Here is a 14296-nt window from a genome sequence, read left to right on the forward strand (position 1 = left end):
CGTCGCCACAAGATATCCGTATATAACTATTCGCCAAAAAACCATTGCATTCATTTAGTTAGAACTCCACGTTACTATGCAATTTCCTAACCAACTTCTGGCTGTGGATCCAATCTACCATTCAATGGTGTACTTGCTGAAGAGCCAGCTGAAACGTAACTTGAATAAAGATACTCGTGGAAAATAAACTCAAGTGGCCGCTTGGTAAGATACGCGTTTTATTTTGCTGTTCAGACGTTTCCTCAAAGTTACATCTGCCCAACAACTCATTCCTGCTTTCTCCTAGAAATTGGACATAATATTGAGTTGAGTTGAAACCATAAACAGCAAGGAATAGAAATTGGACATAATATTGAGTCGGGTTGAAACCATAAAAAGAAAGGAATAGTTATGTTTGTTGGCCCTTTTATTTTAGCATGAGACATCACATTGGTGATAATTGACGTTGGGCATCACTCAACCTTGTGTCATACATTTTAGTTATTTGAGGTCATAGTTGGCACACTAAATTTAATAATTTATAATTTATGTTAATATTTATTAACAAGTAATTAAGGACAAATTAACTATGGTTCATAATAGTCAAAATATCTCAATAATTATATTTAATTCTTTTTAAAATAATATCAATCTAGACCTTTTTCTCCACTTAATGCCATTTTGATTTATTTATGTTATTTGCTTGATTTTTATTTCAAGATTTATTATAGCACTTTTCTTGGCTATGATTATAATGATGACTCTCTTTAAACATATAAGTATAACAATATGAACTAAATTGTTTATAATTAACCTCTACCAAAACTGGGATAAATATTTTATTTACATAAAAGACTAGATAAATATACTTCCTAATAGGTGATAGTATTTGAATCAAATAGATGATAGATTAATCATATTATCCATCACCCTTATACCTCTTTAAGATAATGACTATCAATGGCAAATCCCTAATCGACAAAAATTGAGGCTCAATATCTATAGTGCTCCTTGAAAATAGATATAACATGATTTTATTTGTTATATTAGATTACTCCTTTATTTTCAATGTCAGTCTATGGAAAAGATACCCAAAGACCCTTATAGCTACATAGCCAACCTAAATAGAAGCAAATTAACAAGTTTTTTGCTAAGAGTTATTTCTTCTATAATTTTACTCAATACATATCATAGTTTTTTTAAATATAAATTCAATTAATTTCTCCCACCACCTAGTAATACCTCAATAAACATAGAAACAATAGTTGTATTCATATAAATCATTTGCCTCATTGCAATATGGCTTCTCCGACAAATCTCCCTAGATTGAAATGTAGTCTCCTTCCAAATGCATCACCTATATCTCTAGAGTTGTGTGTTGACCTAGGGATACAAGGGGAGTCTCTAATATTAAGTCATGTTCGAAGGCCACCTCAATAGGCATATCTCCTATAACCTGCACTCCTCTCACTGTTTCATTATTTTTGGAAATGGAAAGGAGTAACTAAGAGGGCATGGGTGAATCGGTTACTACAAAAACAAATCCCAAATCCCTCGTATGATTTCAACACAATATCAAACCAAATTTTGATGTAACTTGGTTAACAATAAATATTCTATTGTAATTCAGTTAACACTAAATATATTACTATCACTCGATCAACACAGAGATAATTATATCTTAAGATATTAATATGATTAGCCTTTATTAACTTAGTTGTAGAAACATAAAGGAAATAACATGAACACAAGAGACATGAAGATTTAACATGGAAACCTAATTTGGAAAACCACCAATTGTAACTAGTTTCTTTATTTCACTCTTCTGAAGTGAGCACTATTAGGAGCCAAGCCTATTAAAGGTTACATAATACACTATTAGGTGTGACCCTGTTAGAGGATTTAATTCACCCTGTTAGGCATGGCCTTGTTAGAGTTCTTTAGACACTTCAATCTAGAAATGCCACCTTGTTAGAGGATTTGTTGAATAGTTGTTAGGATAACTCTGTCAAGAGATATGATTCACTACTACAATTATTAGAGAGTAACAATTAGTTGACTTGATTATTGATGCAACTGACTTTATTGATTTAGATCTCAGTTCTGGCTTGATTACTTGATCTTTCTTGATCAGAATGTTCTTGCAGCTCAGTCAACTCAGATGCTCTGCCCTTTATATATATCCATCAAATTTGCTTCCTTGATTCATCTTCATCAATTCCACACTTCAATCCTCAACTTGACCTTTCATATATATGATTCACCTTGTCAATCCGGCTTGAATACTCTATTAATCAAACAATTTTCATCCCATAAGTTGGCTTGCATTAACCAATAAATTTATCACACTTAATATGTTGATAGTTGGCTAATACAAAATTGAGTACTTGGTATACACAAAGGATCCCTTTGTTAATCGACCCAACTTAGTTAAAATAGGAGTTCTAATATTAATCAACCCAACTCAATCAATAATGACTTCACTTCATTGATTGACTGAGCTCGGACAATACTGTTGCTAAACATGGTTATACCTTAACACTCAACACATACAGGAGACTACCTTCGATGTCCAAGTGAGCTTGACTACACTGACTACTTAGTAGAGGCTTGACATTTTTTCTAACATCAAAGAAAACCTATAATTGAATTTTTTTTTTCAACAATCTCCCTCTTTGGCATTGATGGAAACACAACATGTCACAATATAAAGAAATTCTAGAGTAAAATTGAAGTAAGGATAATATCCTTAGTTTCATTCTAATTCTCATCCATGAAAACTCCCTCTAGAATGATTTTCCCTAACTGAAATCTCTTCCTCTCAAGTACTGATATTTTCTTATGCAAAAATAAACTTGTTGATACAAAATTTCTTTGATATGATAGAAAAATCTCCCTATTTGACATCTTATGCCAAAGACAACAATCAATGTATTGTCCATGTACCTGATGTATTGATTCATATGCAATATGCTTTGATAATATTGCATCAACTTGACTGATCTTCAAAATGGTTGTTTGATACATCACTAAACATTGTTTAGTGAGCTTTAGATAGGGGAATGACCCCTATTTTACCTCTTAGATACAAAAATGCATCCTTAGGTAATGGCTTCGTGAATATGTCTGCAATTTGTTCCTTTGTATTCACATATTCCAATGTAACCTCTTTGTCTTGAACTAACTCTCTTAGAAGATGATATGTTATTGCAATGTTCTTTATCTTAGAATGCATTACTGGATTCTTGGTTATGTTAATTGCAATGGTATTATCACAGAACATAACTATTGGATCCTTGATTTTTTCCTTCATACATGACAATAATTGTTTGAACCAAATGATGTTGGAATAATTAAGTATGTCTGCAATTTGTTCCTTTGTATTCACATATTCTAATCTTACCTCTATATCTTGAACTAATTCTCTCATAAAATGATACTTTATTGCAATTTTCTTTGTTTTAGTATGCATTAATGGATTCTTGGATATGTTAATTGCATTGATGTTATCATAGAAGATAAGTATTGGACCCTTGGTTTTTTCCTTCATACCTAACAATTGTTGTTTGAAAAAAATGATGTTGGAACAATTAACTACTGCTATAATATATTCTTCTTCTTCTATGGACTATGAGATGCAATTTTGCTTCTTTCTTATCCAAGACACTAGCCTCTTTCCAAGAAAGAATGCTCCACCACTAGTGATTTTCCTATCATCAATACTTCCTCCCTAATCGGCATCAGTGAAGGCTTTCAATGCAGAATTGCCTCCTTTCTTATACTACAAACCATAATCTTTAGTACTTTTTAGATACTTCATAATTCTTATTATTGCCATCATATGATTTTCCTTTGGATTGGTAGAAAATCTTGCCACCATACCAACTACTAATGCAATATCAAATCTTGTGTGTACTACATACTAAAGTTTTCCAATCATTGATCTATATATAGTCTGATCTACCTCTTTGGAATCATTATTTTTGGAAAGCTTATGTCCAGTAGACATAGGTGTTCCAACTGGTCTAGAATCCTCCATTCCAAATTTCTTCAACATTTCCTCTGGTTGTAACTCTATTTTTTTTGAGTGAGACTTAGTTAGGATTATTTCTAACTCAGATTTCACTACCTACAACTTGGTCTCCTCTATCTAAGACTCAGTTCCCATAGTCTGTGACTCAAGATCCTCTATCTGAGCTATAAAACATGTAGTTTAAATGAAGTCTAGGTAAAATAAATTACATTTTTTTAGATTGCTAGTTCCAACTATATTTCCTTTCCCACCCAACAACTTGGCCTTTCCATTCATGAATTCTACCTTGAATCCAATGTTGTTCAACTATGCCACACTAAGTAGATTGTGTTTAAGTTTTTCAACCTAGTAAGCATTGTCAAATTTGAGTTCATCAGTAAATGTAATACAACCTTTTCCTTTTACATAAGCTCATCTTTTTCAAATCTAACACTCCCACCATCATAGTTTTCCAAGTGCTCAAATTTTTTATTTATCACTAGTCATGCATGAGAACAACCACTATCTATAACCCATGTATCATTCTTGCTAATATGATAAAAGAGAGTCATCTTATCATTTTCATTATTTGATTCATCTTTAATAGCAATGTAGACCATTTCATCTTCATCACTACAATCAGAGTCTTTAGTCATGTAACAAGATTTCTTACCTTTATCCTTGTATTCTTTGTAGCTTTTGAAATCTTTCTTGCCTTTGTACTTTTTCATACTTCTTTTCTTCTTTGCCTTTTTGTTTATATGCCTTGCACCAATCTGACCAACTTCTTCACAAGAAAAATAGATTAGAGGTATTTTACCTTTGTACTTTCCTTTTCCTTTAGGGAATATTATTGCAAGTAGGGCTTCAATGACTTCAAGGTCATCATCAAAATTATCTTCATCTTCACTGCCAGACTTTTTTCTTTTAGATTTTCCACCCTTTTTCATGAGTGATAGTTTAGCTTGAAATGTAGACTCAATGCTACTAAAGTTAGGAACATAGTTATCAAATTTATCTAACTCAAAGGTTTTCAACCTTCCCACTAGTGCGTCCCAAGTTATATCATTTTTGGGATCATGTCTCATTTCTTGAATACCTAAAAATCTAATTGCATAAACAAGAAGAAGAGTTTTGAGTACCTTGCTGACCATTATCACATCATCTAGTTTCCCTCCTAAGGATCTGATTTCACTGACACTTTCTTTGAATCTTTCATTGTATTGTGCAATGTTTTTATCTTTTCTCATCTTTATCTAATCAAATTGACCTCTTAGACTTTCTACCTTAGCTCTTGTCACATTGTCATCTCCTCCATAGATATCTTTTAGCTTGATCCTCATTTCATGAGAAGTAAGATAATCTTTGACTTCATCAAATTTAGAATAATTGAGAGTAGAGGCAATGACAATCATCATTATGTTGTGATTCTTCTTTTTCATAATTCGATCCATTGACAAAGGTCCAACAGGTTCCATATACTTGTTCTCTAGGTATTTTAGGCCTGTGTCTCCAATGGTTTCCAAATGCAGCTTCATGAGTTCCTCTCATGCTTGGAATTTATCTCTATTCAACTTAGGAATTTCCCTTCTGTAAGACATCTTGATCTTTAGCTTAGGTCCTTGAAACATTATTTGCAAGCACCAATAGCTCTGATACCAATTTTTGAAAATGGAAAGGAGTAATTGAGAGGGGAAGCATGAATCATTTGCTACAAAAAAAAATCCAAAGTACCTTTTAAGATGTCAACACAATATAAAACCAAATCTAACTAGGTTAACACTGAATATTCTGTTGTAATTCAGTTAGCATAGAGATAATTAGATCTTAAGATATTAATGTGACTATCATTTATTAACTTAGTTGCAAAAACATAAAGGAAACAACATGAACATAAGAGACACCAAGATTTAACATTTAAACCCAATTTGGGAAAACCACCAATTGCAACTCAAAAATATCTAATATAATATAATTATTTCAATGTACAAAAGCATCAATAAAATTGAAATTGTTGAAAAATTTAATATCATGTAGAATTTTTGGCTAAATTCTAATTATAAAAAAAAATAGTATATCCTTATAATTAAATTTTATTCTTTTCTAATTCAATGACTACTTTTCATTATTTTCTAAATTTACTTTATTTAATTTTAATTCAAAAACATGGTATGTCATGTTTCTCTTTGTATTCAACTAAAACAATAATTGATTACAAAGACTTCCATTTCATCAATTGATTGCAAAAGTGACTAACATTAGTTTTCAAACTCATTCAACTAATTTACAACACAATATTAATTTTCCACTCATTCTACTTATTTCTCATCCTTTACTTATCCCGCATTGTCTTAAACTAAACTTCTATTTCATCTAAACTAAAAATACAAATAGAAGGAACTTCAATGGTTGTGTCCTTGTAATAATGCCTTGGAGCAAGAGTCCAAGTGAGAAATCACTATTGTTGTATCTTCAAGTAATGAGTTGATCCACAAATTTAGCCATCTATGTCCACTAGTTTATGAATCAGATCGATGGATTTTTGACAACGGGAGGCATCTATTGAAAGCTATGTTGGAGATTGAGCCTTATATTGGGGATTCATTTATTTTTATTTTTATCCCTTTAATAATCAAGAATCTATTTTTTTTGTTATAGGTTCAAACCTACAAGCATGTCTATATACAATAGGCAAGAAGCCTATGAGAAAACCAACCCAATGAGGGTCTCCGCAATGTTTTTTCTACCTATTATAGGAGCACCACTATATAGGATGACTTGCTAAAATCACCTGAGGCATAATCTCGACCTCTTCCCTTATGATGTTGGAGCCTTGTACTCAATAACTCATGGTCATTGGCAAGCCCATTTGGAAACACTCAACTTCACCAATAGATCAAGGAACCATTAACCAAGAATAATTTTTTTGATCCCTCTAATATTCTAAATTTTTCTTTTTATTTTTTTCATATATTCTAACATGGATATATTGAAGATATTTAAAGAATTTTTTTCTTGTAAAGTAAGCATTTCTAGATTTTTAAAAAGATCTCTTTCTTATATAAATTTATTTTTATTTTCGAAAAGTAATATATATTTGGTTATATTTTTAGTTACTATGATATTATTCAATGGGAGAAGTAGAGGAGAAGATAAATGGGGAAGAAAATTATAGATATTACCTCTACTTCCTAGTAGTAGTAGTTGAGAGAGAAGCACACAAGACACCCATCATTCTCCCTCCACATGAAGATCCCCACCTCAATATGGGACAAGAGAGAGAAAAGAAAGAGTTAGACATGTTGATCTGTATACATAGCCACAAAAAGAAACATCATTTCTATAAGGCCATACGTAACCTCCACATAAGCCATACATGAAAGATCACATAACAAGAATATGCAAAAAAGAGGAACCAACAACCCAACTAAATAGTGACCTAACCAAAAACACTCTATGGAAAGGAAGGGATCTTGAATGAAAGTAGCATCAATGTTGCCACTAAATAAAAAATAACTAAAATAAGCTTCAAATATAATCACAAACTCGCAACACCCACCATAAAATCATTGCTAATCTACTAGCCAAGAGAAAATTACTATCTTTTAGATAGATACAACTTATGGATGCTCAAAAAAGTAGCCAAAGAATGTGTCCACATCCTTTCCTAAAATTTCACAACAACCAGATCTAAAAAAAGGTTTTTTCTAACACTAGAAAATAAAAAGGGAGGGGAAAGACACCAACCTACCCAAACCCATCACCAAACATCTAAGTGCATTCTAACCAACATCTAAAGCTCATCAAACCAAGTCATCTCAAAGAAATATTGTACTTCAAGAAAGAGATCATCAAAATAACCTAACTAAGAGCTCCACCTACAACAAACTTCACCATAGGTTTTCCATAGAAGGGAGAGTAAGTACCCTTGAGGTTTAACTCTTAAAACAAAAGAGAGAACCTCCAACACCTATATTAAAATAAAAATTTCAAATAGAGTAGGGAAGACATTCCCTAAAGGTATCTAAAGAACACAACTATTGCAAAGAAAGAATTTCCCCTTTCATCGATAGAGAGCAATGCCAAACCACCATCTCCAATGCTATAGAAAGAGGGTTTTTCAAAAAAAAGACCCTCCCCAATCACACATAATTTTTTCTATATTTTTCACATCAAACATGAAATAATCAGGACAAGACTAAAGATGCCACTAAGAATATCCCATCAATAGGAGATTAAAAGGAATGTATAGAAGGACATGCATCCTTATTTGTGAATCTTGACCTCTTTGATGCTCTGACAACCTTAAGTAGTTCTCTAAAAAGAAATTAATGGAAATAAACACTAAAGGGGAAGCTTAAAATACTACACTATTCACTAACAACTCAAAGAAAAAAACTATGAGGATTGATAGATATCATACCACTCCCTCTTCTATTACTTCCATGTCACACAATGGTATCCAAATCTCTCTATTCAACACATCAATAAGGAGGACCATATTCAATCCCAAAGATAGATGAGAAAAGCATGAACAGATAGGAACAGGGGAAATTCATATCAAAAGCATTCCATAGACTAAAAAATTAGCATTTCTAGTCCATAGAAATTCCTTACTACAGAGAGAAATTAATGAAGAATAACATATCATATTGAGCCAAGAAAAATACTAGGCCCAAAAAAAATCATTTACAACTAAACCACTTCCTCCTTTCTAAAATAAACCACCATATCCATCATCAAGACATGGGAATCTATAGAATTAGACACCACTCAAATCATCATCCCTTAGATTCTCAAAACATAAGCGAGTAGAATCATCCACACTCCAAAGATCATTCAAAATCTTAAGCATCGACAAGAGGAAAGCCTACAAAAAAAGAGGAAAAGTTGTTAGAAGAAATTGAAGGGAATCAAACACTTCCTCAAAAACCACAAATTTTCCACATGCATCTTACTACCCCTACCCATCAATGTTTTCATCCTCTCTGTTGGCCTCTCCATCCTCAAGTGGTTTAAAAACCCTATCTCTTCCTTCACAGTTCCCATTCCTCATCATGGAACATGGATAATTTGATTTTTGTATGTTGAATCTTTTATAAAGTGACATTTGATCAATTTTTTAAAAAAAATAAAGTTTAATGTTAAACTTCACTTGTATTATTGTTTCCAACTATCATTGACATTATACATTTTGTGAACTATTAAATAATGTCAATAAATTGGTGTCTCTGAGATCTCTCATCTGTTATTTTTGAAAACTAGTTATATTAATGTGTTTATGCCATCCTCTAGAATCTCCAAGTACCCTTATCTCCTATTCCATTTTCTTTAAAAAATACAAAAAGGACAATGTAGAACACCCATCATTAGATCTTTCTATATCTACAAGAGACAAAGATCAAACATGAAGTAATAATTTATGAATTTAAGAAAAATGGAGAGTGGGAGTGGAAGAAAACAAAGGGATGAGGGTTTAGGTAGGGATGGTTGTGTTTTAAGATATGGGAATGTTGAATCAAATGGAGAGGAGGATGATGTGGGGGTTCTCTTCATGGATAAGGAGGAGGATGAGAGTCTTTTTGTAGTCAAACATATGGTATTGTACTTGGTGTAGTCCCTTGTTGTTGAAACTATTTTTAATTGGCATGTTTTTCCCTATTCTTATTTGGGATTTCTTTCTAGATTATTTTTTATGGTAGTTTTTATTCTTCCTCCACTATGTTTTCATGTGGAGCCTAATTAATATGTAGAGGTCATTTTTTCTCCAATTTTTCCAACACAATTTCACCCCTCCACCACCCCAAACCCCCCCCTGCCCCCCACCCCAGACCACCCCAAATTATTGCTATGGGGATTTGCGTGCAGCACCCCCAAGACAAGGTCAAGGGGCAATGCCTCAAGTGCACGGCCTATCATAGTGTAGGGTGAGGTTGAGAGGAAACACCCCCATAGGGGTTTTTCAAGGGAAGCACCCTTGAAATTAAAAATAACCTTATTACTGTAAAAGGCATCGACTTATATATTCTATTGGACAACTTATTCTAGCCCTAATTTTGTAATTGAAAAATCTTGTTTAAAATGGCTTAGAGTTATGGATTTCATAATGTGTGATGATTTTTTACCTCCTTGGGGTGATATTGAGTTGTCAAGGATTGTAGATTGTAAATAGATAATAATAATAATATTTGACCTGATGTTGGTGGATGTAGCCTAGGGATTTGGTTAACAACATTAAATCTTCATGTCTTGTGTTCTCTTTTGTGTGATTTAGTAATTTTTTATATTGGTTATATTTTCATGTAGTTTTTATTTATGTTCATGGTTAATCCTAACACACTATCCTCAAGTTGACATTTTTTTATCATGGTAGGCCATCTTGTTTCATCTTGGTTAGACATTCATAATTTTTCTTTTCACCTACTTTGTACCTACTTTGTCTCTTTATTTAGAGAGAGATATGGTTTCTTTTCTGTAGGGATGGCTATTATTTATTTTTATTTAAGTGTTCATGAAGGAGGGGTTTTCATTCCTAAATTTGTTAGTTTTCTTAGATAGAACCACTTTATGGTTTTTGATGGCCTTTTTCTTTCTATTGTGGCCACCTAGGTCCCTTCTAGAAACATTAATTCATGGTGTCTTTTTTGTTGTTGCAACATTGTGTTTCTTTACAAGGAATTTTCCCTATACTTTGGCTATCTTTTAGGGAAATGTTGTGGGATTCTATTTTCTATTTTTTCTTTGAAGTTATATATTCTAGAAGTAAGAGGCTGGTTGGTTTCTTTATCATAGATGGAGGTCTTGATGAGGATGTTTTTCATCATGATTGGGGATTTTCCCTTTATTTTTCTTATTCTTGTTGAAAATAATTATTCAATTGTATATTTTCTTTGATGTTACACAAAATGGCAAGCCCTACTGAGCAAGCCAGTGACCGTTGAGCTCACTTAAGCATTGAAGATAGTTTCATGTGTATGTTGAGCATTCTAGTTATAACCAAGTTCAAAGTTAGTTCTTACTAAGCTCACTCGGGCATTGAATCCATACACTATGTTAACTAAGTTCACTCAATAACCAAAGTAAAGTTAGCATGGATCATATGTTGAGTGAGTTCACTTGATTACTAAAGGAAAGTTAGCATGGATCCTATGTTTACCAAGCTAACTCAGTTACCAAAGGATATCTACAAGATGACAAAGTATTTGAGTTGAACAAGCTACAAAGAACATTTTGATCAAGAGAATCAAGTATTCAAGCTAAAACAAAGATCTGAAATCAGCAAAGACAATTACATCAGTAATCAGGTTAAGTCATTGTTACTCTATAATAATTGTAGCAATGAATCAAATCTCCTAATAAAGATAGCCTAACACCTATTTGGTAAAACCTCTAACAAGGTAGCATTTATAGATTGAAGTATCTAAAGAACTCTAATAAGGCCACTCTTAATAGGGTGAATTAAATCCTTTAATAGGGTGACACCTAACAATGTATTTTGTAATTTTTAACAGGGTTGGTTCTATTGGTCTAATTTTTTACAGTATGGAAAAAGTCTAAAATTTTGGTGAAAAATTAGTTTAGGTCTTTGCATTTTGCAGACTAGGGTTTTCATTCTTCATAATTTTCATAATTTTAGGATACCTTTGTCATGACTTGATTCATGTGTTGTTGAAATCTATTAATATTCTCAAGGTTGTGTCTCAACACAGCCAATATAATACCTTAATGAACCCTAGGTATCTTGTGTTTTCGGTGCGTGAACTTTTTAAAAACTTTCAAAATATTCCCTTATGTTTTTAAATTTCATGCCTTACATCTCTTTTCCTTTTAAGGAGCACTGCCTGATCATGGCAAGATCGAGGGCTGTCGCTTTGTCATTATCATAAAATGTGAGTTAAGTGACCATCATGACATAGCGATCGCCACCAAACTAAGCTGCGATACTCGGATAAATGGAGGCAGTGATCAGAAATGTTTCACGTTAGTTTTTAATCACATGAACTTTTTTATGTTCCCTAAGATGGAAAAGTAACTAGGGATCCCAGGAATATTTTAGGCTCTAGTACTTGTGTCTTTACCATCAGGAAGTTCAAGTTTCTTACAGATAGCAAGGTAGTGATCAACTTGGAAACCCATGTCATGACAGTCGTCAAACTTCCTAGTGGTCATTAAGAGTCCCAAGTGGCATAATAAGTGATGATATCATTGTCATGTCAGAACTACTAAGTGGGTAACTATGATGTGACATGCTTTTGTTTTCTGGTGCCAAGTTTTGTTAAGTCACCGAAGCTCGCTACCTCGCTAATCAGAAAATCTAGGCCTCTCGCCATTAGTGATATAGCGAGTTTCCATGAAATGAGCATATGGTGGAACCCAAGCAATGTGGAAAGATGATTGGAATTAGAATATTATTTTTTCTTTTGCTAGCTGTGTAGAATTTATCAATTCATCAATCTTCTAGACCCACCCCCCATTCATAAAATGTAGGGGGGATTTTGATCATCAAACAAAGCTAAGATCAATGATTCTTTCTATCTTGCCATGAAAAAGAAGTGTGTGGTTTACTCCATGTGAGATAGAAAATATGGGACCCACCTCATCTTAAGAAGTTTTTGCAGTTTCTTTACCCTTGGATTGATTTCAGATCAACAGTCATCTCTATCTCACTATGGAAAGTTTCCTAGAGGATACGTACAATGAGATAGTGAATATGGGGACCACTACTATTCTTTTGAGAAATGTGGTTGCATGTCATCCACATGATCAAGATCAACTCAACGGCTTTCGTTACTTCACCATGGCAAGGTGCTCGTTCGATTATGTATAACAAGGTAGCAACTTTTTGACACATGTCCTCAATTGCCAATGGGTCCAAATGGAGATGCCACTAGGAAGGAAGCTATATATATGTGGTCCATCCTCATTGGATTGACTGACCAACTTGTCAAGTGGAATACTTGTCACCTCTTTTTGCATCCCTTGATCACAGGATTTGTTAAGATCAATGTCGCAGATATTAAAAACAAAAGATGGTGCTTCTCTGTGTATTTATTTGATATAAAAGCTTCACATGTGAAAAACAAAATAGAGTATAAGATAAAATATTTTCGCAGTCCCACCTTATGCGAATAAAGATTTCAAGCCTTTTATGAGCAGAAGCAATTAATGAGAAGATTGTATTTGGCAAGTGTGTGAAGTAATTTGTTCATGAAAAGGTTGCAGAATTGTAGAAAGAAATAAGAAAGAACTTCAATTAAGTAGCCATACCATAATTTCTATTGTGCTCTAGTCCTTCAGGGATAGTCCACAAATGCCTCCAATGGACCCATAAAATTTTAGGTTGTGGATAGCAGGGGGATTGCGTAATGAAGGCAATTGGGTCCAAGATGCTGATACATCGCAAACTGATTTAAATTTTCCCAAAAGATGGTTTGTAGAGAGGAAGTTGTTTACTCCACTAGCCAGTATATGGAATTTTGACTGAGGAAGACTAGTAGTCCAGGGTGTTTTTGTGGATTATGATCTCCTTGAGACTATGGTAAAGAACTGTGATCGAGCCGCTAAGGTAGTGAAAAGAGAAAAGGGTAAGCTTGGCAAGATTAGAATCCTGTCAGCAATAACATCATTCTGTAAAGAATTTTTCAAGAAAGTATGCTTCAATACAAGGGTAGTAGAGATATATAGAGCCTTGTGTAGAGTTTTTGGAGAGGGTGACTAAGATTTTATACTCATGGGTTTCATGCATATAATTACTCTCACTTTTTGTTAATGCACGTCTTTCTTTTCAAAAGGGGGACATATTTTGGTAGAGGAATGGTTTTGAATACAGATAAGGATGAGGAAGTAGAAAATGATCATTTTGTTATATTTGATAGCCGCATTGCCTCTAACGCTCTGTTTCTTCATATTAAGTGACAATCCCATTACCTTGGGATACTAGTATAACCAAGGAATAGTGATAGGTAAGAGTGACTCTCATAGTACAGAATAATGATGATGAAACCCATGGGTTGAGATTAGTTTCCAATCTTCAAAATAGATTTCATCATTGGTCGGCTTAGCAGTTGCATACATGAAGGAATCAAACTTGCAGCCAAATCAGAATAACAAAATGTAACAGAAAGGGACCCACAAAGGAATCTTTGATCTGCATGTATTTCTGTTGTTTGCAGTTTTGTCTTTTCTAATAGGTGTTTCACATCTCTTGTGTAAAGGACACCTGTAAATCGCATTTTGCCTATTGCTTGTTGCAACTCATGCCTATATAAGTGAGTTTTCAATGCATTATGATGGTCCAAAAAATTT

The sequence above is a fragment of the Cupressus sempervirens genome, chromosome 2 (genome assembly GCF_028749045.1).
Source record: "Cupressus sempervirens isolate cs-2001-9-10 chromosome 2, ASM2874904v1, whole genome shotgun sequence".
NCBI classification, from domain to species: Eukaryota; Viridiplantae; Streptophyta; class Pinopsida; order Cupressales; family Cupressaceae; genus Cupressus; species Cupressus sempervirens.